Below are 25,907 nucleotides of genomic sequence, written 5' to 3' on the forward strand. Positions count from 1 at the left end.
AGCTGCTACAGACCAGCTGATCAGGAAGAGGAAGCAGATGAAGCTTTCTTCATACAACTGAATAAAACTTCATGATCACAGATCTTTGTACTCAAGAGGACTTCAGCCCCCATAAATCTACTGTAATAGGTCTGGGCACAAACAATCCATATTAGGTGCTGGGGAGGTTGTTAATAGCAATTTCTGGATGTAGGTGTTCAATGATCCGATTAGGGGGGATGCTCTGATGGATGCTTTAGTAGCATACAAGTGCTGGATGAAGATGTAGAGGTCAAATTCAGCCTTGGGTGCACTGACAAATATTCCTCAAAAGAGTTGGCAAAACAAATAGAAGAGCCTCATTCCTGGACTTCAAGGCAACAGAATTCAGCTTTTTGTGACATATGCTTGGCAGGAACCCTGATTAACAGACAGCTGCTGACTGAGCTCTTACACAAAAAGGTAGTACAAATAGCTGCAAGAGGGCACAAGCTACCTGGGAGAAAGATAGTTATGCTGTCTGAGTGTACACAGACAAAGTTAGGAAAGACAGAACTCAGATAGAATTGAAATTGTAAGCACAACAAATGTGTTTCTGTAAATACTGGCAGCAAAAAGAAGGCTAAAAAAATCATGGACATAAACTGCAAAAGGGTGCTGCACCTGTAGGTGTTAATTGTCCTGACCAGCCTCATTTGTGACACTCCAACCTACACCTACAGTTCAAAGTCCCAGGAGCCTAATCTCACCCTGAGTTATGGGTAAGTGTTTGTTTTTAGCCGTTTACTGCTGTCTTGCCTTACTGCTGCTTTTCCTGTATGAGCCCTAGATCTCTCCTCTTTAAGTAGTTGTGTTTTTTGTTTGTTTGTTTGTTTGTTTTTTCATGAATCTGGTCTGTCTTCTGGATTGTTCACTTTTTTTTTTTTTTAATTATTATTAATATAAATAGTTTGTCTACAGTCTGGATCCACCTGCTATTGCTCCTGTGTCGATGTTTTGAAAAGGCCTTGGATCTAACTTGCTTCCTTGTTGTGTTTTCTTTTGTTGTTGCCGTTTGTTTGTTTTCTTGAGCCTATTGGTAGATCCTGCTATTTTGCCACTGATTTGGCGCTATTCACGTGTGAGGGAATTTGCACATATTTATCAAGAGAGAATTGTGCTGTTCTACATGAGTTTACCTTATGTGATGTTATTATGGGCTGCGTGGGAAAGGTAAGAACGATGGGTATTGTTTACTGCAGTTTCAAGTTGTTAAACATGCATTTACTACTGCCTTTTCCTGTGAAGACCTATGTAACCTCTTATTGTGGCTATGAAAAGTCTGTACATGCAGATAAAGTCGAGAAATAATTGCTTAATTTTGTTTATTACAAGGAATATAATCAGACTACGTAGATAAACCGAGTGTTGGCTGATCTTAGTTAGATGCAAGGAAACATCTAGGAAGAAAGTTGTGAACTGGTTTATTCTATAACCACTGTTTCTCTTTTCATGTTTCCTTCTTGAGAAAAAAGAGTTTTGTGCTGATGATCTAAAAATGTAAGGAGAACTACTATAAAAGTAAAATGAGTTTATTAGCAATATCCTTGATTAATTTTTACTGCACTTTGCAGGAAGACCTTGAGTTGTCTCAGGGATAACAATGCAACAAATGGTATGATGTCTGTATTTATTTGCATTATAATTTAGGGTATAATTCTAGACAGTTGTATTACAGTAAGTTAAAAACTTGAACAGTATATTTTGAATTGTCACCGTCAAATCAAAAGTCAGCACAACTCTTCGGACACGGAACAGATCCTTACGTTTTTGTGTTTATTTAGGTCCCTATAAGAGGCAGCCTAGTTCCATAAAACTCCCCTTCTGTATACTCTAGGGTTTTTGGTTTTTTGATGTCTTTTTGTTCATAGATTATTTTTTTTTTTAAATGAAATTCCTGAAGTTCTCTCCACTGCTATGTCAGTATCTGTTCCTATCAGTAATCAGGGAAAAAGATTATAATGTTCATCATAGAATCACAGAATGGCTTGAATTGAAAAGGACCTTAAAGATCATTTAGTTTCAACCCTCTGCTATTGTCAGGGTTGCCAACCACTAGATCAGGCTGCCCAGAGTCACATCCAGCCTTGCCTTGAGTTCCTCCAGGGATGGGACATCCATAACCTCTCTTGGCAGCAGTTAAGTCAATTCATGTATTCATTCTCTCAAACATATTACACCAAATGCAAAAATAAGTATAAAACATGAGTTAGTTAGTATCTAAAAAGTAAACATTTCTTCTATTTGCATCTTGGCTACCTATATTATCATATACCATGATCAGTAAAAAAATGCCAACACTTCAGGTGTTTTTGAATACCTTGTATTCATGTTGTCATACTGTTTGCGTCATATGGGCTGTAGGAAGCTTAACCCTCATTGCAAGAGATTATAAAGAGAAGGCAAGCTATTCAGTAGGTATAGAAAAATATTAATTCCAGTGGAGAAGATGTATATTGCTTTGAGGGTCTTCATTCTCTGCATTGCCTATATAAGGTGATGGTATCAAATTGAAGGCATTTAGTCCATCACAAGCTTTTGTTGGATCATGTATGTAGCATGAAGATAGAAGAGAACTTTGCAAATTTTTGTGAACTCTCTACTTTTAGCTTGCAGGTTTCCCGAAAGCTTAATTGGTGCAAAACAACATTAATGCAGGACTTATGTTCTTGTAAATGTATCTGAAAACAGAAAAGTGATCTGACTACGTTTGGAAATGTTATGTCTATCTAAATATTCTATGCAATGAATGAAAATGATAATGATATAGACAAATGCCCAACATATGCTAGAGTGCCTGAACATTATAGGAAATGATCAAACTCACAGGATGATGCCCTGAACAAAGAACTCCAGTTACAGAACAACAGATTGACTTTCTATTGTCTTTTCTTTTTTGGTTGGGTTTTGGTGTTGTATTTATTTTTTTCTTCCTATTCTGGAGGCCTATTAGAGAGACAGCTGTATTAGTAGCAGTGTGTCTAGAACTTTTCTTAGTTGTGTTAGGGTTTTTTTCCTCCAAAACAAAACAAAAAAAAAAAAAAAAGAGAGAGAGAAAAAGTAAATAGTAGCAAGAGAATTTAAGGAAAATATTTGTATTAGAGCAAGTAGGAAAAAACAGGTGCTAGAACTAATATGTAAGTCCTGCTACTCCACAAGTAAATAAAAACTGAGAATAATACCATAGAGCGACCACCTCTAACTAAAACTTAATTGTGGTAGAAAATCATAGAATCATAGAATGGCCTGGGTTGAAAAGGACCACAGTGATCATCGAATTTCAACCCCCCCTGCTATGTTCAGTGTTGACAACCATTAGACCAGGCTGCCCAGAGCCACATCCAGCCTGCTTTTGAATGCCTCCAGGGATGGGGCATCCACAACCTCCTTGGGCAACCTGTTTCAGTGCATCACCACCCTCTGTGTGGAAAAACTTCCTTCTAATATTTAATCTAAAAAAAAAAAACTTAAAAAATCTCTTAAGAAGTCCTCAATTTTATTTCACCTTCTGACAACAGGGCTTTTAACCATTTCCTTACCCTTATATTTAAACCTATGACCACTTTTCATTCATCATTGCAGAAATTTATAGGTAACATAATAGCGTATAGTAGTTTATTAACTAGCATGTTTATTGATGTGGTTTGATGATACTTTGGGAGTTCAAGCTATAACTCAGTCTTTCTGGTTAACAATAGTAGAAGATTCAGTCTTGCTAGATATGGAGGGACTATATTTTCCAGGCCACTTTTTTTATTATTATTATTTTCTCTCTACTCACATCAATCTAATAGCTGATACATCATGATGTGTTTTAAAAAAAAAAAAAAAGGAATTATTAATTGTATTAAAACTTGCAGTATAGATGGTAGAATATGAAATGAAAATAACCCTCCCAAAGGTGTTCACATCCCTAAGCTTCTTAATTACTCTATGAAGACATCTCCTTCAGGAGCTTCCACTGGTTTGAAGAGGTCATGGGGGAATTATCTAGTGCTATTTTTAAAAGTCAGTAATTACAATCTCCTTCTACATAATCATGAATTACATCATCAGCATTCTGTCCACTGCTGCATGAGAACATTTTCCAACCTGGGTGATATAATAGCTGGTAGTAAAAGAAACTTCAATTCAAAAAAGGTTCAGAGGAACTTAAAGCTACAGCCAGTTAAAACACATTAAATTTCTATCTCTAACAGAGACTCACTGCATCAGAATTCCAATTAAACTTTTAAAAATTAAGTTCAGTTTCATATAAATTAATGTCACAATAAAACACAAGATGTCACCAACTGTAATTTCTGTGAGCTAATACTAAGAAGATGACTTCAAGGATTTCTAGTGAATTTTCTACTTTCTTCTGAGTTCATTTCTGAAAGATATGTCCTTTCTAATTGGGTTTAGCATTTTATTGCCAAGCATTTTTTCTACTTTTTTGCAGTTTGCAAATGTTTTATGATTTGTCTGTTAACATGATGACCTATAAAAATACCAATAATATATTCTGTTAATGTAGCATGATGGTACAAATGAAAGCTGTTTTGTTGTACTAGAGTCTTTCTTCTATTCCCTACTGAAGAATTTCATCTTATCCTTTTTCTAGCCTTATTTTAAAATATATCTATTTGGAGGAAGACAAAAAAATATATTTTTATATTCAGTGACGTTGTGTTGGTTTGTCTGGTTTTCTCTTCAGTGTGCTGAATTTTTGTTCATGTTATACGAAAATGCACAGCCTGCTTAATATTTATGTTGCTCACAGTTAACTAAACTGAAAATGTGCCTTTAGGATTTTTATTTTATTGATGACTTTACTGGGTTCTGTTGCTTTATTTTGAAGTAAATTTCATCGATCTAGCAACACTGCTTTGCTATTATAGTAATGAAATGAGGTCAAGTAATGAAGTGGGGTAGAGTGCACACTCAGCAAGTTTGCTGATGACACCAAGCTGTGGGGTGGGTTGGCACAACAGAAGGATGGGATGCCATCCAGAGGGACCTAGGCAGGCTTGAGCAGTGAACATCTAGAGGTTCAACATATCCAACTGCAAGGTCTTGCACCTGAATTGAGACAGCCCTCATTACCAACAAACTGGGGGATGAAAGGATTGAGAGCAGCCCGGCCAAAAAAGATCTAATGGTAATGGTGGATGGGAAGCTGGACATGAGCCAGCAATGTGCCCTTGCAGCCCAGAAAGCCAACCGTATCCTGGGCTGCATCAAAAGATGCGTGACCAAGTTGAGAGAGGTGATCCTGCCCCTCTATTCTGTGCTGGTGAGGTCTCACCTGGAGTACTGTCCAGATGTGCAGTTCTCAGTACAACAGAGGCACAGATCTGTTGGAATGAATCCAGAAAAGGATCACAAAATTTGACTTTTCTGGAGCTGCTTCGCTTTTTTTTTCTAGTAGACTTTTCAATGACATTATTTTTAAAGAAGTTGGACAAATTACATCTTAGGCAATACTTCCCTCCCACCTGTGTTTTCTGTTCTTTATCTTCCTTGACTAAATTGATTTTCTGGTTCTGGTTCTGACCCACTATTACAACCATTATGTGGAAACTCAACTTTTGAAAGTGCATTACTTTGTGTGCTGTACTCATTTAGTATTTACTGATGTTAGCTGATTTCATGTGAAATACACAAATATTCTCATTAGTGTCTTGTGAAGACTCTTGTTTACTACATTAAAATCAAACATACAATTTCAGGATGGAATTGATCCCTGGTATGAGTTTTGTTAACACAAGCAAGCACCACTCTCTTTAGGATAATACTGATTTTCTTTTTTTTTTTTTTTTTTTTTTTTTTTTAGATGTCATTACTTTGAGTAAAATGTTTGTGAATATACCTCAGTTTCAGAGTTTCTGTGACTGCTCAATCTAATTGTATTTTTGCACATACTGTCAATGAGCATACAACTATCTCCTTTTTTCTTGCACTATATCTTTTGAAATCAAGTCTCCTAGGAGCAAAATCATAACGTGAATTTTGAAACCTGTGGCTTGTAAATTTCCCATTTCTAAATATTAAGATAAAATTTCTTTTAATAATATCTGTAAATGAATTTATCTTTTATTTGCTTTAATGTTAACATATTTATATATATACACATCTCTCTCTGTACTCAGCTCTGGTGAGGCCACACCTTGAGTTCTATTTTCAATTTTGGGCTCCTCACTACAAGAAAGACATTGAGGCCCAGGAACGTGTCCATAGAAAGACAATGAAGCTGGTGAGTGGTCTGGAGTACAAGCCTAATGAGGAGCAGTTCAGGGAACTGCGATTATTTAGTCTGGAGAAGAGGAGGATCAGGGGAGATCTTATTGCTCTCTACAGCTGCCTAAAAGGAGGTTGTGGTGAGGTGGGTGGTGGCTCTTCTCCCACATAACTAGCAATAGGGCTAGAAGGAATGGCCTCAAATTGCACCGGGGAGATTCAGGTTGGATGTTCGAAAATACTACTTCTACAAAAGAGTGGAAGGCATTGGAATAGGCTGCTCAAGGAGGTGGTGCAGTCACCATCTCAGGGGGTGTTTAAGAAATGTTTAGATGTTGTACTGAGGGACATGGTATAGTGAGGAAATATTGATGGTAGGTGGGCAGCTGGACTCATGGATGATCTTGGAGTTCTTTTCCAGTCTTGGTGATTCTATGATATAAAAACTATATGTATATAGGCAAACATTATCACATCAACTTTTTTGTCATGTCTGGAGTGGCTTGGCAAAAGATATGAGAAAATTGTAAGAAAATAACCTGGCCAAATAGAATAAAAAATCTGTTATCTTGTGGGATCCCATTCTTTTGTTGTTGTTGCTTCCTGTGGTAGTGTTTTTCTGATCTAGAAGCTTTCAAGCAAGTTAATATCCTGTGTTACTTGAAGACATATCATTATTAATAAATGCTACATCAAGTCCCTTATTTTTATTTAGCAGACACAGAAGATTTCAAAAATTCAACTGCTGCTGCCTGGATAACTTTGATTTATTTATCAATTTAGCACAACTGTTCCCTCTGAAATCCACTAAAATGGAAAATGGAATGGACAATGTACTTTCAATACTATAGGAGTGTATGAGCTAGTTTTCCCTGTGAATACATTTCATTTTTTTCCTTCTTATACTGTGATACAGTTTCTTTAGATTGCATTCCAGATGTGTGATAGCAAGAAGAAAGAAGGTAGAAAGAACTTTATCAAGGTAGAAATTAAACTTAAAAAAAAAATCAATTTATCTTTATTTATTTTCCTTTTTGATAAATAACCATCAGTACCATTCAAGGAGAAATGTGAGCTGCTCAATCCAAGTACAAAATAAATAAATGTAAGAAATTAGATTTTTTGGTGAAGCCCAGGAGATGGTAATGCTTGAGGCAATCGAGATTTATGAAACAGAATTATGAGTGTTAGTTGTCACATACAGCTGGACCATGTGCTTGCTTGTACCACATCCTGAACTTTTATTGTCTACATAATGGAATCAATTGAATGTTACCTAGGAATTCGTTTTGGTTCTTTATGAATACAGGCTACTCATCTTTTGTTAGCTGTGCAATAAATGGTGTATTTTCTGCTATTACAATCTCATGCTAACTATATAGACATAGCCTCAAAGGCATTTAGTTGAAATCAGTGGGGTTTATTTTGTTTGTTATTGTTTTGTATTTCTTTATTTTTAATGGGGGGAGTGAAGTAGGAGTGGTGAACAGATGGTTGTTGGCACATTGAGGGCATTTGTCCACTTCTGGTAGGGCAATGTGGATTTTTTTCTTGTATTCTTCATTGGAATACCTCATTTTCCTCTGCATTGCTAAGATATTACAGACACATCTATATTGTTTCTGCTATGCATTTGTTAAAGAATAGATAGGGACAGTTTGATGTATAAACTTCTGAAATTCTGGAAAGTATTTGCAAATGAAATTCTGCTTTGTGATCCCAGAGCTCTGCATGCAAATGAAGTGTGTAGAATAAGAAACATTTGAGAAGTAATTTGCAGCTAGAATGTCAACTTTTTGGAATTACAACTAATCACAATTAGTTACATTTTTTTTCTCTATAAATTTTCTGCTCAGTATATACTTCATTTCAGAAAGCGTATCACTAAGCTGCTTGCTACATAACTTCTAACAAAATAAGAGTTGAACTTCTACTAAAAGTGTTGCTTTTCCTTTGTTGCCCTGATAGTAGTAGGTATGTTTTTTAAGGAATCAGGCATAAGCATTTATGAATTTTGCCTGGTGTAAATATATTTTTTTTCATTTGTTCTACCTTCTTCCCTTTTATGTTTTTTTATAATAGAAATTTTTCTATTATTGTCAAGTTAAAAAAAAATCATTCTGTTTTAAGCACATTACAGTTTTCAGACTATAGGCTTTAAAAAAATACTTTGGGGACATTAATAAAAAAAAAAGTATGTCAGTCCATAACTGTTTCTTTTTTCATGCTTCAGTCTGTGAAGGATACTGTGGACTGATTTCAATTTTCTGAGCACATCAGCCTCACCTGTACAATTGCACAATGTACAATGACCAAAATATGCAGCATTTTATGTAGGTCACTCCAAAAGTAACGCTTCATGTTTATTTCCATAGAAAATATAATAGGTCCAAAGAATACAATAAAACTATTTGATAAAGCAAATTCTCAGATAAAAAATGCTATTTTATGTGCTTCTGTTAATGGGTCATGTTAAACTTTCTGCGCAGCAGACAGTCCCTAATCTTCATGACAAGCTGTGGCACATAGTATCTCTCACCAAATGTTATTGTAGTTTGTGTTTATATTGTAGATGTGAGGCTTCTCATGTCAGAAAAAAACCTTCTTCATGACGAATCTGTTGTCAGAAAACCTAATCTCATGGTTGTTAAGTCCTCTTTTTTCATCCTTCTACCAACATGGCATTCCTGGGCGCTTGGGTAACAGTCATGCAGTACCGCCTGAGAGGGCTATCTCCCTCGAGATAAACCCATACAAAGGACTGCTTCCTGGACATTAATCTGCGACTTATCTCTCTCTCTTGTTGCCCCTGAACTTGTCCATCGGTGTTCTCTAGACAGAGGATTTCACAACCCTGGTCAAGGACTTGTTTGGACTTGTTCCTCAGCAAGCTTTGAGGCAATGGCATAAAAGCAATGTTATAGGCTTAGGGCTGAGTGGCTGGATGACTGTGAAGAAGAAAGGGACCTGGGGGTGTTAGATGCTCATCTGAACATGAGCCGACAGTGTACCCTGGTTGCCAAGAAGGCCAATGGCATCCTGACCTGCATTAGAAATAGCGTGGCCAGCAGGAGCAGAGAGGTAATCATGCCCCTGTACTCAGCACTGGTGAGGCTGCACCTTGAGTATCGTGTTCAGTTTGGGGCAGCTCACTACAAAAAAGACATTGAGACCCTGGAACGTGTCCAGAGAAGGGCAACAAAACTGGTGAGGGGTCTGGAGCACAGGTCTTATGAGGAGAGGCTGAGGGAGCTGAGATTGTTTAGTCTGGAGAAGAGGAGGCTCAGAGGAGACCTCATTGCACTCTCAACTTCCTGAAGGGAGGTTGTGATGAGAAGGGGTTTGGGCTCATCTTCCAGCTAACAAACAGGACACGAGTGCCACCAGGGGACATTTAGGTTAGACAGAAGGAAAAACTTTTTCTCTCAGAGAGTGGTCAGGCACTGGCATGGCCTGCCCAGGGAGGTGGTGGAGCCTCTGACTCTGGCAGTGTTCAAGAGGCATCTGGATAAGGAGCTACGAGTAGCTTGTGTAGCAGTGGTGATGGGAGAGCGGTTGGACTAGATGATCTTGCAGGTCGTTTCCAACCTTGTGATTCTATGATTCTATGATTCTATAAGAATAATCTCTCATACCCATTTGATCTATGTCTTCTTTCTGGATTTTGCTCAAGTGTTCATCCTTTTCAATGTTATGTATGTATTCTAGTGTATACTTATCTATCTAAGAATTTGTTTTTTTATACATCCCTATAGGGGGTGTGATGTATTTGGAGTAAGTGGGATTTATCATTGTCTGAATTGTTTTTGTGTGCTCAAATCAGGGAAATCTTCTAGATGATATTGGTTAAATAGTTCTAGATTACTTTTTCTCTGTAAATCTTTCATCACTGTTAATATTTTTAAAAACCTTTTAATACAAATAGAAACAAAACTGAAGTCCATACTTAAATTTTAAGACAAAAGTTCTTTGCTGTATTTACACTAAAATAAATTTATTCAACAGAAGGCATCTTAAAATTATAATGTTGTTGTTGTTTGGGTTTTTTTTCCTGTCATATGTAGTGTGGTCATGAGATCTGAGTTTAGGAAAATATAATTGGAATATACACTAACTAAATCACAATGGATAGCTGAAGTGTTGAGAGCTCTACTGGATCTGCTCTTTTATGTGGCCCAGTGCCCAAGGACTAAATTAGTAGATTTATTCTGTCATATTATTTAATATGCAAGGAACATGAGCTCATTAGTAGAGCTCAAAACTCTATCAAATTACCTTTAATAAACAATCTCAGAAATATTTCTTCATCTCTTATACTTTGAAGATGCATCAGAGGGGGGAAAAGAAGAATACAGAGGTCTCAAAAGCTTTAGTTTTAATTAGTCCAAAGAGCAACCTTTCTGTTGAAATGTTATTGGCTATCATGGCAAACTTATTAAATAAATTAATTTGAGATATTTCCCATGACAAGCCTCTCATAGAGCAGCATGTTAAATGTTTGTTGCCCATTGCAACTTTTTCTGTTGTGGCTAAAATGTAGAGGCAACAAAATAAGTCGCATTTTAACTTCACATATTTAGGTGGATTTAATGCTTTTTATGATGATTTTATGGCCTGCCAGTTTATAATGGAAACGTCTGTGTTTTTTTTTATCATTCTTTATTACATAAACCTTTCTCTTTAATATAGTGTGTAATGTTATGAGATGATATCCATGGTATTTGCAAACCTTATGCATATCTATACTATTCCTCTAGAGTATTTTGCACAGGACAAAATGCTGAATTTGGACAATTTCTTGATGGCACTAGATTTTGCTTACTTTATTGTTTTCTGTGAGCAAATGCAAGCCCTGGTGTTTCAGATAATTCAAATTATTCTTACCTAAACTTCTCTTTCAAAAACTCTCTCTAATTGATTCCACAATGCTTTAGTTTATTAATACATTTAAGATATTTTTTCTACCACATTTGCTTTGAATTTCTCTGGAATTCTTCTTTGTCACCATCATACAGTAGACATTAGTATAGGAAACTCAAAGCTTTCTGACCTGAGTCAGTATGTGCACATGGTGCACTAAGATGCTTTACAGGCTCACCAATTTGAACTTACTTTTTATGTGCTGTTTTTTATAGTATTGTTTGTCGGTTTCTAAATTCAATTACAATAATATATAATGGCCCTCTACCCACCCTCTCTGACAGAAAAAGCATTCTGGGCAGCATCATCAGAGGCATGGCCAGCAGGGAGGTGGTTGTCCCCCTCTACAGTGCCCTTGTGAAGATCCATCTGGAGTTCTGCATCCAGGCCTAGGTCCCCTAGCACAAGAAAGACATGGAGCTGTTGGAGTAGGTCCAGAAGACCTCCCTGAATATGATTAGAGGGCTGGAGCACCTTTTCTGTGAAAAAAGGTTGAGGGAGGTGGGCTTGGTTAGCTTGGAGAAGAGAAAGCTCAAGGGAGACTTCATTGTAGCCTTCCAGTATTGGAAGGGAGCTTAGAAACAGGAGGGAGGCCAACTTTTTACATTATCTGATAGTGATAGGGCAAGGTGGAATGGTTTCAACTGAAAGAGATGAGATTTATATTAGATGTTAGAGGAAAAAATTTCACTCAGAGAGTGGTGAGGAGCAGTACAAAACACTGTGTGGGTGATCTAGAGTTCTAGAATTTAATAAGACCTGTGAGCTTCTTAAGATCAATACCAAGGCATCTCAAGTTAGGTTTCCCAGCATTGGACCACCCTGAAACAGTTACTTAATTTCTCCACATCTTTTTTCCTGTAAATAAACCAATGTGATACAAGCACTTTATGAGATGTTTAATCCATGCAAATTAACAGCAAAGTTTGTGGCTTAACCATCTGGTTCTGTTTGTTCTCCATTGGAAGTATCAGGGGAGGAAAATGACTATTGTGTCCTCTGTTTCTCTGATTGCTTGTGGTGTGTTGTGTGACCTTCTCCACATTGTGCAAATGGCATTTTTACAGTGATTTCCTACAATAATAATATTCTGTAGGAAGACGTGAACTACTAATGAGGAATTTCAATAGATTTTTCTCTTTTTGTGTGATTCTTTTATTTTCTTCCCCCAAAGCCCATAATTTTGCTGCTGAATTTGATGGAATTGAGGTTAAGTTCTTCAATGAAGTTATTATACTTTTCAAATAATTTAAGATGCAACATATGAGTTCTAGTTGGGATGCTGAGATAGCTATTCATGTATATATATTTGATTAGGAAGAGAGGTTAGAACTGCAGCAGGAACATGAAGGCATAATTTGAGGATTGGTAATGCTTTTTCTTTCTACAATTGTCTGCTGTCTGTGGTAAATATAATCATGCTATAGAATTTAACTAGAAAAATTATAAAAGACCCCAAATTTCTACATTTATTTCTTGCATAGTTCATATTCTTGCTTTTGTGCTTATCCTGTAGGATTATCACAGTTTGTATTCTCTGATCTTGAGAGCAAAAAAAAACTTCAGAAAGGTTTTGAGATGCTTCTGTACTATTTTTGAAGCAGCTTCTTATTGTCATGTTATTACTCATTCATTGAAATAATCTCCTGACACTTCAAACTCTTTCTCTGCTTCTTCTCCTTCTTTATTTTCTCTGTAAGAATAAATCTAATACCTACTAATCTAAAGACCTGCTGCCTTGAGAGATGCTGGCAACACTGCAGCACATACAAAATCCTATGATGATGAGGCAGTGACTGCTGGGACAATAGGAGAAGGCAGTGGGGAAAATAAAGGAAAATACTTAAAAGGAATCAAGGAGTTATCTTTTAAGGAGGTGACGAGACCAGCTGCCCAGCTGAAGTGCCTCTACACCACAGCTTGGGAAGCAAACAGGAGGAGCTGGATGCTACTGTGCTACTAGAAAGCCATGATATATAGTTGCCATCGCTGAAACCTGGTGGGATGATTCCCATGACTGGAGTGTGGCTACAAGCTGTTCAGAAAGGACAGACAAAGAGAGAAGGGAGAGGGTATTGCTGTCTACATCAGGAAAGGAATAGAATGTGAAGAGCTGTCCCTAAATTATGGTTATGAGCAAGTTGAAAGCCTATGGGTAACAGAGACTAAGGCAGCAAAGGGAGCCTTATAATCAATGTCTACTACAGGCCACCCGATCAAATTGAGCATGTCATGATTACATCTACCTCCAGCTACATGAGGCATTGCAATTGCAAGTGCTCATCTTTCTGGGGGACTTCAACCACCCAGACATCTGCTGGAAAAATAGCGTGGCAAGCTGTAGGCAATCCAGGTGGCTACTGGAATGCATTGAGGACAACAAGTAATAGACAGCCCCACCAGAGGGGATACAATACTGGATCTGTTGCTCACCAGTGTGAATGAAGTGATTGGTGACATCAGGATTGGAGGCTGTCTGGGCTGTAGTGACCATGCTATGGTTGAGTTCATGGTCTGAAGTTAAATCAGACAGGCAGAGTAAAATTAGAATGCTAATTTTTAGAAAAGCTAAATTCAGGCTTTTCTGAGAATTAGTCAACAAAACACCCAGGGAAGCTGTCCTCATGGGCAAGTGTGTGGAGTAGAGCTGGCAGACTTTTAAGGAGGCTTTCTTCAGGCCACAAGAGCTCTCCATCCCCAGGTGTATCAAGTTGGGAAGAAGCAATAGACCAGCACAGCTGAACCAGGACCTGCTGATCAAACTAAAGAGCAAGAAGAAAATGCACAGGCAGTGGGGCAGGTACCATGAGAAGACAATAAGGAATCTGCTAGGCTATGTAGGGATAGGGTCAGAGAATTCAAGGCCCTAGCTTGAGCTAAACTTGTCAAGAAGTGCAAAGAACAACAAGCTTCTACAGGTACCTCAACCAGAAAAGGAAAATCCAGAAGGTCATACCCTCCCCCTCTGCCAGCAAGTGATGCAGGCAAGCTGGTAACAACAGACAAGGAGAAGGATGAGGTATTTAACAACTTTTTTCCTTGGTCTTCTCCGGTAACTGCTTATCACATAGCCCTCAGATGTTTGATTTGATAGGAGGGGATTGGGGAAGCAACATTCCCCCCCTACTGTAAGTGAAGATAAGGCTTGTGACAACCTGAGGAACCTCAACATCCACAAGTCTACGAGTCCTGATGAGATGCATCCTAGAATCCTGAGGGAATTGACTGATGTAATCATCAAGCCATTCTCTATAATATTTGAAAATTTATGGCAATCAGGTGAAGTCCCTGGTGACTGGAAAAAAGGCAACGTCATGTGTTTTTAAGAGGGGTAAAAGGATGACTCCAGGAGCTACTGCCCTGTCAGTCTCATCTCTGTGCTGGGAAAGATCATAGAACAGATTCTCCAAGAAACTATGCTAAGGAATATGGAAGATAGGGAGGTAATATGGGAGAACCAGCGTGGCTTCACCAAAGCAAAATCCTGCTTGACCAATCTTGTGGCTTTCTATGATGATGTAACTACATCAATGGACAAGGGAGAAGCCACTAAAGTCATCTATCTGGACTTCACTAAGGCCTTTGACAAAGTACCCCACAATGTCCTTCTCTCCAAATTGGAAAGATATGGATTTGATGGGTGGACTATTCAGTGGACGAAGATCTGGCTGCGGTATTAAGTCCAGAGAGTGGTGGTCAATAGTTCAGTGTCTGGATGGAGATCAGTGATGAGTGGTGTCCCCAGGTGTCAGTGCTGGAACCAATTCTCTTTAATATCTTCATCAGTGACAGTGGAGTTAAGTGCATCTTCAGTGACTTTGCTGATGACACTGAAGTGTGGGGCACGGTTTACATACCAGAGGGATAGGATGCCATCCAGAGTGACCTAGACAGGCTTGAAGAGTTGGAAGGAAAGTATTTTATAGTGAGGTGGTGAGGCCCTGGAACAGGTTGCCTAAAGATGTGGTTGATGCATCATCCCTGTAAACTTTCAAAGCAAGGCTAGATCAGGCCCTGGACAATCTGATCTAGCTGTGCATATCGCTTTTCACTGCAGGGGAGTTGGGCTGAAATACAAATAGGTTCTGAGAATTTGGCACTACTGTTAACAAAATTTGAATGTTAATGAATGAATGAAGCTTAATTATAAGAACAATGTTATTCTGAGAACTTGACAGTGGAGGAGAAACGTGAAAATGGGAGTGAATAATGCAGACCCAAAGAAAGCTCTGAAGGGGTAGCAAGTGCAAAAAGTTCTATTACTATGTGGGTAACAATATAGATTGATTATTTTTTTGAAGAAACAACAGGCAAGGATGGTACTAAAGCAGTCAGAGGAAATTTGAAACTAGCAATAAGATTGTCCACCAAGGAAAGGAAAACTGTATTAAGTGACCAGCTAGTTGTGTCTTTTGTGATAGGCATTTGACTGCTGGAATATGCATTCAAATATCTTATTCTCCATTGTAGAGAGTCACACCAGTACAAAACTGAAGGCTTGCTTCTAAAGAACATTACACAAAATCTCATAATTAACAGCTTTACTGTTAACAACTGGGTTCAGTCAATGCCTTCTTTACATCTGGTTTTAAAAGTCAAACCCACTATCCTCAGGGTACTTTATCCCCTGACCTGGAAGTCTTAGATGGGCAGCAGAATAAACCCCCCATAACTCAGATGGATCTAGTACTCTGACTGGACTAACACAAGTCCATGGGGCCGGATGGGATCCACACAAGGGTGTGGAGGGAGTTGGTAGAGATAATAGTCAAGCCGCTTTCAATCATCTGTCAGCATTCCAGGTCAATCTGAGAGGTCCCAGAGGATTGGAGGCTTGTCACTGTGACTACCATCTACAAAAAGGACCATAGGGATTCAGGGAACTACAGGCTCATCAGCCTAACCATGGCGCCAGGTTAGGTTATGAAGGAGATCATCTTCAGGGAGATCACATGGCATGTGCAGGACAACCAGCCTAGCCAGCATGCGTTCACGAAAGGCAGGTCCTGCTTGACCAACCTGATCTCTTTCTATGATTGAGTGACCCACCTGTGGATGTGGGAAAGGCTGTTGATGAAGTCTACTTAAACTTCAGCAAAGCATTTGATGCTAAGCCCATGGCCTCTTCTCCCATATAACTAGCGATGGGACTAGAGGGAATGAACTCAAGTTGCACCAGGAAAGATTCAGGTTGGACTTGAGGAAAAAAAAAAAAAAGTACCTGAAAGAACAGTCAGGTGCACAGGCTGCCCAGAAAGATGGTGCAGTCACCATCTCTGGAGGTGTTCAAGAAACATTTAGATGTTGTGCTGAAAGACATGATTTAGCAGGAAATATTGGTGCTGGGTGGACAGTTGGACTGGACGATCTTGGAGTTCTTTTTTCCAGCCTTGGTAGTTCTATGACAATAATTGTTGTATTGTTTGGGTTTTTTTTCTGATCCATTTCCCCATCAGTTGTTTTGGAACTTGCAGATTCAGAATTTCCCTCCTTCTCTATCTGCAGAAGTTAAAGCTGTTCTATTTTTCTCCAGTATTGCCCTACTTTCTTGCATATATCCTGTTCTCATAACAATAAGGTTTCTATGAAATAGAAGGTTTAGATAAAACAAAACTCGTCTGAATCTCTCTTTTGCAATTTGGAAAAATACTCACCTTGCATCTTGACCACTGAGCTGTGTAGGTTATGATGTCATTTTAAATATCAGGAAATCCTTCTAATTGAATTTTTCAGAATTTTTGATGTTGATAATGAACAGTGACTTTGAGCCTTTGAGTAGCAGCTTGTATAATCAATGAATATTAAGGTGTTATAATTACAAAATAAACAAGAGAGTTAGGCAAAGCAGATTGTAATAACAAAAAGAGAATAGATAGAAAGCTTACCCGTATCCTGGGCTCACTTACCAAACTCCAGCGGAGCAGATCTCCAGAAGAGTTCCTTCCCCACTGGCAGTCAGCTCTTAAATGGGTCTAGGAGAGGTGGAGCCAGGCTCCACCCCTTCCTGCAGCACAGGTGAATTGCCTTCACCTGTGCTCCTGTGGCTGACTCTTTGCTCATCTCAGGTGATCAATCAAAGGTTCAGGCCATGATTCAGTAGTTCCCATACACTCCACCCCTTCACAGCATGAACCAATGATCAGGTTGACTAAAGGGTAAGCTTTTCCTAATACAGAGATCCACTATATCGCGACACTTATACAATTTCCATCATGAACCATGTTGGTACAATTCAAGACAAGTGATGATCAGTGAAAGTTCATGTTCTTTTATGGGCCAGTGCTCGATGAAGTTACTGGAGGCATGCAGTTGTGAGGTGCAGGTCTGTCCTATGTTCCATCAGTCCCATATAGACCATCACCAGGTGTTGCATGTGATCTGACAGTAACACTGGAACACTTTGATGGCATTTTGTTCCTTCCAGAGATCCTGAAGGCTCAAAGACTCATGGGGTGTAATACAGATGTTTCAGGGGTGCCAGGAGGGGAAGGTCTGCTTTCCAGGGCAAGACATAGGCCATATTTCTATCCTGGGTCAACACTTCCGCTTGTAGGGGGGCATGTCCTGGCTGCCTGTAGCACACCTTCTGGCCAGATGTTTGTGGCTGCATAAGTATATCAAACACCAAAGGAGGTGTCCTGATCTGCCACAGGGACATGATGGGAGTCCCTTTAGTAATGAAGATTGGAGTGTTGACCACAATATCAGTAGGCCATGTGCCTATTACTGGAGGGACTACTGAGCTTCCCACCTCCAACAATCTCCCTCAAGGTGCAAGTAGACCACACCACTTAGGTCCTACCTGCACCTTCCAAGACCATTTTATTCTATGGGTACCTGGATCTAAATTCTCAGGGGCAGAGAGCAGAATATTATTTTCATTACCAGTCTGGGGCCTTACCTGATGATCAATGCCCATAATTTAGATACTAAGCGGGGTGGCCCATGTTGTCTGCAATATTCTCAGGACACTGGGTCTGCCATCTCGTGGTCTTTCATTCAGATCCCACAAGGTTTCATATAGTCTTTTCATCCACTCCTGCAGGGACTGGGAGTTTGTCTTCAGGGCAGCCTTAGGAATACCATTATAACATTCAATGAGGCCTGCCCCATTGAATTGTATGGCAGGTGGAATAGCCATTCGATGTTATTTTCTTCTGCCCAGCGCTGTATCATTGCACCAGTAAAATGAGTCCCTTGGTTGCTCTCGATGACTTGAGGTGCCCCGTAGGAAGACATCAATTTAGTGAGTGCCTTGATGGTATATGCCTGGTTTGCTCTTGGTACTGGATAGGCCTGCAGTAGCCCACTTGCAGCGTTGATGCAGGTCAGGGCATATCTCACCCCCTCAGACTGAGGAAGGGGCCTGATGTAATCAACCTGCCATCGCTGGAGAGGATTGTGTCCTCTAGCAAGATGGGCTGTTGTTTCAGGCAACGATTTCAGTCTCATCTTGGAGCGAGCATCGCAATCCTGGCATGCCTGGACAATGTCAGGTAGCTGTATGGGCAGTCCCCATGCTTTAGCAGCTGCCCACATTGTCTTTTGTCCCGCATGCCGTAGCTTCTGATGTAACGAACAGGCAATGTTCTCAAATAGTGAATTATCAATCCATCGAAATCAGGCCAGCGTGTCGGCTTCATTGTTTCCGAGTGACTGTAGGGGCTAATGACCAGAAACATGGTAGACACATATAGTCCTATGTTTGACTGTATTCCATATGTCTAACCACATGTCTTTGACCCAGATTGGTCAGGCATGGATAGTCCATTCTTGGGTGGTCCACTGTGCAATCTAAAGAGTGAGCCCCCAGTACATAGCTCAACTATCTGTACAGATATTCAGGATACTATCACCAGGTTCCTTGGTTATAACCATCCACACGGCTCACAGTTCTGCCCATTGGCTGCTCTGACCATCCCCCTTATCAAACCAGATTGTCTCAGTGGAAGGACGGTATGCTATTGCTCTCCACTTGCTCAGATTGCCCTTGCTGGACCCACCTGCATACCAGACATCTTCAGGGATAGGCTATTTTCCCTCCTGAACAGGACTCTTCTCTGGTGGAGTGATCAGTGTTTCTTTTGTTGCACCACTGTGATATGTTACTGGGCCTTGGGTCTTCTGAAGTTCTGCTTTCAAGGGTGAAGAATACAGACTACTCCTTTGGATGAGATAGGCAACCCATTGTGCCACTGTTTGTGCTTGGGCCACCCCGTCTTAGGAAGGCAGGTCAGATCTTTCACCCATCCCTGAATCAGCAGAGTGGTCTTAACTATAACTTCATCCATTTGAGTTATCATCTCTACTGCCTGTAATGCCGAATAGGCAGCCAATAACTGTTTTTCAATCATACTATATCTTTCTTCTGCTCCATGCCAGACCTGAGACCAGAAACCAACAGGGATCCGAACAGAACTCTGGCATTGCCACAGGTCCCAACCAAAGCCATCTTGAGTAATGTGAACGTCCAGCTCGGCTGGGAGGGTAGGATCAAATATACCCAATGCCTGGGCTTGTTTAACTGCAAGTTTTGCTTGTTGGAAAGCGTCCAGTCCTGTTTTCCCCCGGTTCCATAGCTGCCCCTTTTTTGTGAGTCTATACAGTGGCCTTAGCAGCTGTGCTAAGTGAGGTATAAAGGAACACCAGTAACCCAATATATCTAGAAACTCTTGCAGCTGCTTCAATGTTGTAGGGATTGGGAACACCTGAACCTTATCTATGACAGCACTGGGTAGTACTTTGGTCTTTCCTGACCAAACCACCCCCAGGAATTTTATGGGCAGGCCCAGACCTTGCACCTTTTGGGGATTTATAGCCCATCCCCTCTGTTGTAAACAGGGGGGGAATTAATCTGCTGCCTGCCCTACTGCCTCAAGTGAGTCAGATGTCAACAGGAGATCATCAGTATAATGATACAGGTTAACATCATCAGGTTTTCTCCAGTCAGCCAGGTCACGCCCCACTAGATTGTGACAGTAAGTTGGTGAATGCATGTACCCCTGTGGCAGGACCTGCCTGCCTCCCCATGTAAACACAAACTGATCTTGCCATTCCTTAGCAATTGGGATACTGAAGAACGCATTTGCTAAAAACCTATCATTGTGTCCTAGATTTATCTCCCTAATTAATGTGTCCATTAGAGAGGCAATATTGGGTACAGTCACATGAATAGGCGGCGTGACCTTATTTAATTCTCTATAATCCACTGTCATTGTCCATGTGCCATCTGACTTTCGCACTGGCTGTATGAGGGAATTATATGGGCTGTGTGCAGGTCTTATATAATGCCCACTTTTTCTAATTCCTGCACCATTTTTGATATTTCATCTTGGCCACCTGGGAGTGTATACTGCCTTACATTAGTAATCCAGCACAGTTTTGGCAAGCAAATAGGCCCACATTTTGCATGGCCTCTTAATATTGCCTGCACCACCTAGATACTGATACATCTCTGTCAAAGTCTGAACTCTCCCACGGTTGTCTGGAGAGCCATAGAATATCCCAGGATGTATTCTTAGTCTGGGGCAATAGACACCTTATACTCCTGGGGTGGGAGATGCCCAGCCCCCAATTTCAACCATGTTTTGGTGACAGGAATAGTCTGTCCCCCAAAACCACTCTGTTTCCATGAAATTTGGTCGTATCTCCATAGATAATGTATGTTTCTGCTCCAGTGTCCACTAATGCCATAACTCCGAGTATTTTTTCAGGACCAATAAATTGTTAATTCTACATAGGGCCTCTGGTCCCACCTGGAGGCCCTAGGGGGACTAGCATCCCTCGTCACACCATTAATTGTGCTATGGCCAATTCTTTCACTTTCGGTGGCTCAGGCATCATGGCCCGAGACACCTGAGGTGGCTTTTTTTTTTCCTGTTAGGAACAATGAAGTCTTCTAGGTTCCATGTTGTTGTTAGTATTCTCTCTTTAAACCTTACCCTTGGTTTCTTAGGGTAGTTCTGAAATTTCTGATTGTCCTTTAGTTATCTCCAAAGCTGGAGAAGGACATGGTTGGGCTGGCAGTCAATCTTAGCAAATTGGACCCCAGCCCAGATTAAGTCATTAAACATTTATTTTTTGGGAGACCCTTACAGATTCCAGTTGAGGAGCTCAAGTAGCCAGCATTTTGGTTTTAGTCACCAGTGGGACCTCAGCTTCTTTTAATGTCTGAATATTGCGCCTAGTCTGCAGGTGTTCTGTTTCTCCTAGGTCGGCCACTAACTGGGCAGCCTGCTTGTCTAGGGGATTTAATATAGAGACCAAATTACATACAAATGAGAAGGAGCTTGCTGTAGAATTAAGTCTCTCATCCCTGCTGAGAGTTTGACCACATCAGGGCCATCAAATGTGTCTTCATAAATTGCTTCCCTTACACCTAGTTTGCAGGTATAATTTTGAAGGTCCTCCATGGAGGACCACGCCCCTGTATGTAGAAGTATATCAGATTTATTCAGCCATACCATACAGCAGGCCGCAGTTAACCATTCTATTATAGAATGGTTTTCTTTAAGGTATTGATTACCCACATATAACCTCTGCCTGAGAGCAGGATGAACAGTCATGGTGGCCAACTTGGCTATTTCCGGGCCATTCACCAAAACACTTTCCGCCCCAGAATCCCACAGTCTTAATAACCAAGCTGGCACACTTTCTCTTCTTAGCTTCTGCCAAAATCGCTGTACTAAATCCATCAATTCTGTTGCTGTGTATGGCCAGGCTGTTACATGAAAATGAGTCTGGGCAGGGGGCCACTGATCAGGCAGCACCCCTGCTAGTCTGTCCTATACTTTTTTTGTTTTCTGGGTTATAACAGGACAGACTTCTAGTGGATCTGTCAAAACTGGAAATTCAAGATCTAATTTAGATTTTTTATTTTCCTGATCAACGAAGTCTGTTGATTCAAGGGTCTGGTCATTGTTTATTGAAATGTTACGAACTTGACCTATTGGAAGATGCAGAATTGGTTTCTTCCCTGTTAACATGCCAAGTTTTTGCTCAGTACGGTCTTTCAAAAGTTGGCTTTCATTCTCTAAAGTATTATTCCTCATTTCAGCATGATTTAAAGCATTTAATAGTGGCCATACCACTGTGGAGGCAGCTAATGGTCTTTCTTTCATGATCATTAAGTCTTCGCTAAGTCCCTGAAAGTAATCTGCCATGCAGTATGGGGAGATATTTCCCATAACATATAGGGGACCCCATTTTTCAATAATAACTGCTAGTTCATAATAGGGAGATCCCACAAATCCTGGGATCTGCCGTGGTATCATTTTATCTAGGGGGGTAGCGTTCTCCCCCTTGACCCATTTATAGAAATGGCAGAGAAAAGACATGATGTAAATTTTAGTATATTTGGCCTGCCTGGCTCACCAAATGCATAATCAATGAATATTAAGATGTTATAGTTACAAAATAAACAAGAGAGATAGGCAAAGCAGATTGTAATAACAAAAAGAGAATAGATAGAAAGCTCACCCATATCCTGGGCTTGCTTACCAAACTCCAGCAGGGTGGATCTCCAGAAGAAATCCTTCCCCACTGGCAGTCAGCTCTTAAATGGGTCTAGGAGAGGTGGAGCCAGGCTCCAGCCCTTCCTACAGCACAGGTGATTTGCCTTCACCTGTGCTCCTGTGGCTGACTCCTTGCTCACCTCAAGTGATCAATCAGAGGTTCAGGCCATGATTCAGCAGTTCCCATACACAGCTTCAACACTTGCAATTTCTCTACATCTATTTAATCACATTCTTAGTATGTTAAGTGTTAGAACACTGAGATAACCTTCTAATTACTGCCTCTCCTCCAGAAGCAATATAATGTTACCAGCATGTGATAATCCTATTAATAAACCATGGTATTTTCAATACACAAACCAAGTGAAATCTTTCCAGCATAAATGTAGCATGGATATAAGGATATTGAGTATTTCTTGTTCATTTGCAAATCTATATGTAGTTTCCCTTAAAAAAAAAGAAAAAAAATACTTTATTTTTTTTGTGTTCTACTGGTAAATTTACAATGCGAAACACTTGAATCTAGTACAGCCAAATGAAAAAAAAAAAAAAAACAAACAAAAAAAAAAAACAAGCTAAGTAAAATATTACGGTTAATTCCTTCCTTTATCAGCTATCTTCCTTGTTCTGCAAGTACATCATCTTATTAAGAAAGAAATCTTGGAGGGCTGAAGATGTCAAATTTTGTTAAAAAAAGATTTTTTATATAGCAGGTTTCCATCCAAGATGATACCTTGGAAATCTTTGGTAAAAGAAAGAGTTTTCAGTCAAGTCTATCACAAGACTGGCATGTGGCAGTTTTGCTTGACAACTGAACGAGAATGAAGAAAGTAAAGCATACTGAGGCTCTGACTCCTTTCAGATTCAGCTCTAAAATTTCTTTTTAGCAGATCAGAGCCTCACAGTTGGATTTTTTTTAACTCCTTTTAACTCCTCCACTCCAATTCTCTTCAGAAATTAGAGGTCACAGGTAACTGATTACAAAACAAAAGATAATTTCGCTCCATTTCTTCCACATTGAGTCACAATACTAGATTGCCTTATAACTGCTGTATTTTGCTACGCAATGCGTTTTGAAAGATTCAGCTAAAGCCTGCTAACTTGATACTCTTCAGCATTTCAAATAGACAGGTTCCTAGGCAGACTTAATGTTAATATGTTGATATTCTTCTAATAAACTTGGTATATTTTCTTAAGCAGCAACACATACTCTAAACTTTAAAACAAGGTTTATGACTGGAGACTTCACACATGCACTGTTGTGCTATCAATGACATGATGGAATTCAAGTTCCTGCTCTTCAGTATGGTGCTACTGTTGCGAGCATCCCGATGACTCCTGTCTGTGTAGTGAAATATTTATGATTTGTTATTTTAATCTTCTCTGTAGTAAATACATATATTTACTACACAGAGGGAAAGGAAAGGGAAAAGTCGTCAGGTACTGGAACGGGCTGCCTAGGGAAGTGGTGGAGTCACTGTTCCTGGAGATGTTTAAAGAAAGGGTAGGTGTGGTACTTAAAGACATGGCCAGTGGGCAACATTGGCGGTAGGCAGATGGTTGGAGTAGATGATGGAGATTTTTTCCAACCATTATGATTCTATGATAATTACACATACTCATTGCATAGCTCAATTGGTATTTTTTACTTATTTAATTTCTGCTGATGTGTCTATCTGCATATCAACAATGAGGAAAACAGATCTCATTTATAAAGAAATAGCATTTCATCACTACTTTATCTGGTGAATGAAACATGTTCACTAATTAAGTGTTTTGTATTAACATTATGCAGCAGTCTTGTCAGTCTGAACAGCAATTCTTCAATGATGTGTGTCCAGTCATTCCCATCTTTTCTGCTTATCTTGACAATTATCCTTTTGTTGAAGGAGTGCCTGGCAAAACCCTTTATTTATGGTAAATCTGAATAAGTGTTCTTCCTTCTCCTGCACTTAATTCAGTTTTTTTTTTTTCATTTCTTCTCTCCACAACAGCTCAGGGATTCAGTTCTGTGGTGGGCCAGATTAGGAACATAGAAACAAGTGTGAAGGGAATCCCAAGTGAGAAACAAAGCTGGAACATCTGACTTCAAATACAGCAAGGAGACAACCCCTCTTTTGCTGCCCTTTCAGTCCTACTTGAAAAATGGACCAATATAGTACCCACAGCAGGTTGCGGAACACCTGTGGAAGACTGGAGACTGAGGACAGCCCTTTAGTAGGTAAAAAAATTAAAGAGTGACAATCTAAACTGAATAAGTTGTTGATAGTAGTTCCCAGGTGGTTTAAATTAATAGAGTATCAGCTTAATTAAAGCATTTCCTCTATCTTGATTTTTTTCTTGCAGGTTTGGGACAGGTCTTCTGGGAATTGCATGTGGGGAAATTTGGCTGGAAACACTTTGTTCTGTGATTATGCAGTGATTTCATTGTAATGATGTTGCTAAAACATTGACTCATGGGGAAAGAAAAAAAAAAAAACTGAATTCTGACTAGAATACTTCCCAGTTCTTCAATTCTGGAGTTGTTTTTTTTTCCTTTTTTTTCTTTCCCCAGTTTTATAGCCTTCTTATGAGAAGGCAATTGAGGAGAGATTGATCTGATTCTGAGATGAGGGGGTCATAAATCTGGTTACATAATCTGCCCTTAAAAACACCTCTTTTTTCACACTAGTCGGTGCTTCTGTAGTTTATCCTTTTTCATGTGATATTTTCATTGCTAGGAAACAGAAGAAAAAGGTATACAAATGCAATAGCTGCAGTGTTCTGTTCTGAAGTCTTGGTCTTAATATTATTCTAAACATTAGTTCAATTCTTTACATTTTTATCTACGTTAAGTTTTTCAAGAGATATGAAAAAATATGATAGAACTGAACTTAATTGGATCCTCAACCATCTCCTTTTAAAGGGAAAATTTACTTAATTAGATAAAGTATTTTTATTATATTCAATATTTTTATTATTCAATAATAAAAACAAAGCTGAGGTTAGTGCTACATCAACTTCCACATGAACTTTGTTTTCCAGGTGAAGGAATACAAATTGCAACAGCAGGGAAAAATTATACCATGTATGTAAATTCTGCCATTTTCAGCAAGATCCTTCATCTTTAACTATGGAGATAGAGAGATGTATTTTTCCCCTCAGATTCTACTGCTTTTGCTACAAGCTTTCACACTGCACTGGCATTTAATTTTTGCAGAGTGTCTTTTTCTTTTTTTCCTCTTTTTTTCCTCTTTT

The 25,907-nt window shown here is 39.4% G+C and overlaps 1 long non-coding RNA gene across 3 annotated transcripts in view; it reads left to right on the forward strand.

Moving 5' to 3' along the window:
* Window positions 1-255: 255 nt before the first annotated feature.
* Window positions 256-25,907, forward strand: part of LOC104913934 (uncharacterized) — a 60,663-nt gene continuing 35,011 nt past the window's right edge. The window contains exons 1-3 of one of the 3 annotated variants that reach the window (XR_014887583.1): window positions 256-1,191; window positions 6,150-6,253; window positions 24,665-24,891. This is a non-coding gene — a long non-coding RNA (uncharacterized LOC104913934). The remainder of the gene's footprint in view (window positions 1,192-6,149; window positions 6,254-24,664; window positions 24,892-25,907) is intronic. The other 2 variants (XR_014887582.1, XR_014887579.1) reach the window with 2 other exon arrangements.

The sequence above is a fragment of the Meleagris gallopavo genome, chromosome 1 (genome assembly GCF_905368555.1).
Source record: "Meleagris gallopavo chromosome 1, MGAL_WU_HG_1.1, whole genome shotgun sequence".
In the NCBI taxonomy this organism is placed as follows: domain Eukaryota; kingdom Metazoa; phylum Chordata; class Aves; order Galliformes; family Phasianidae; genus Meleagris; species Meleagris gallopavo.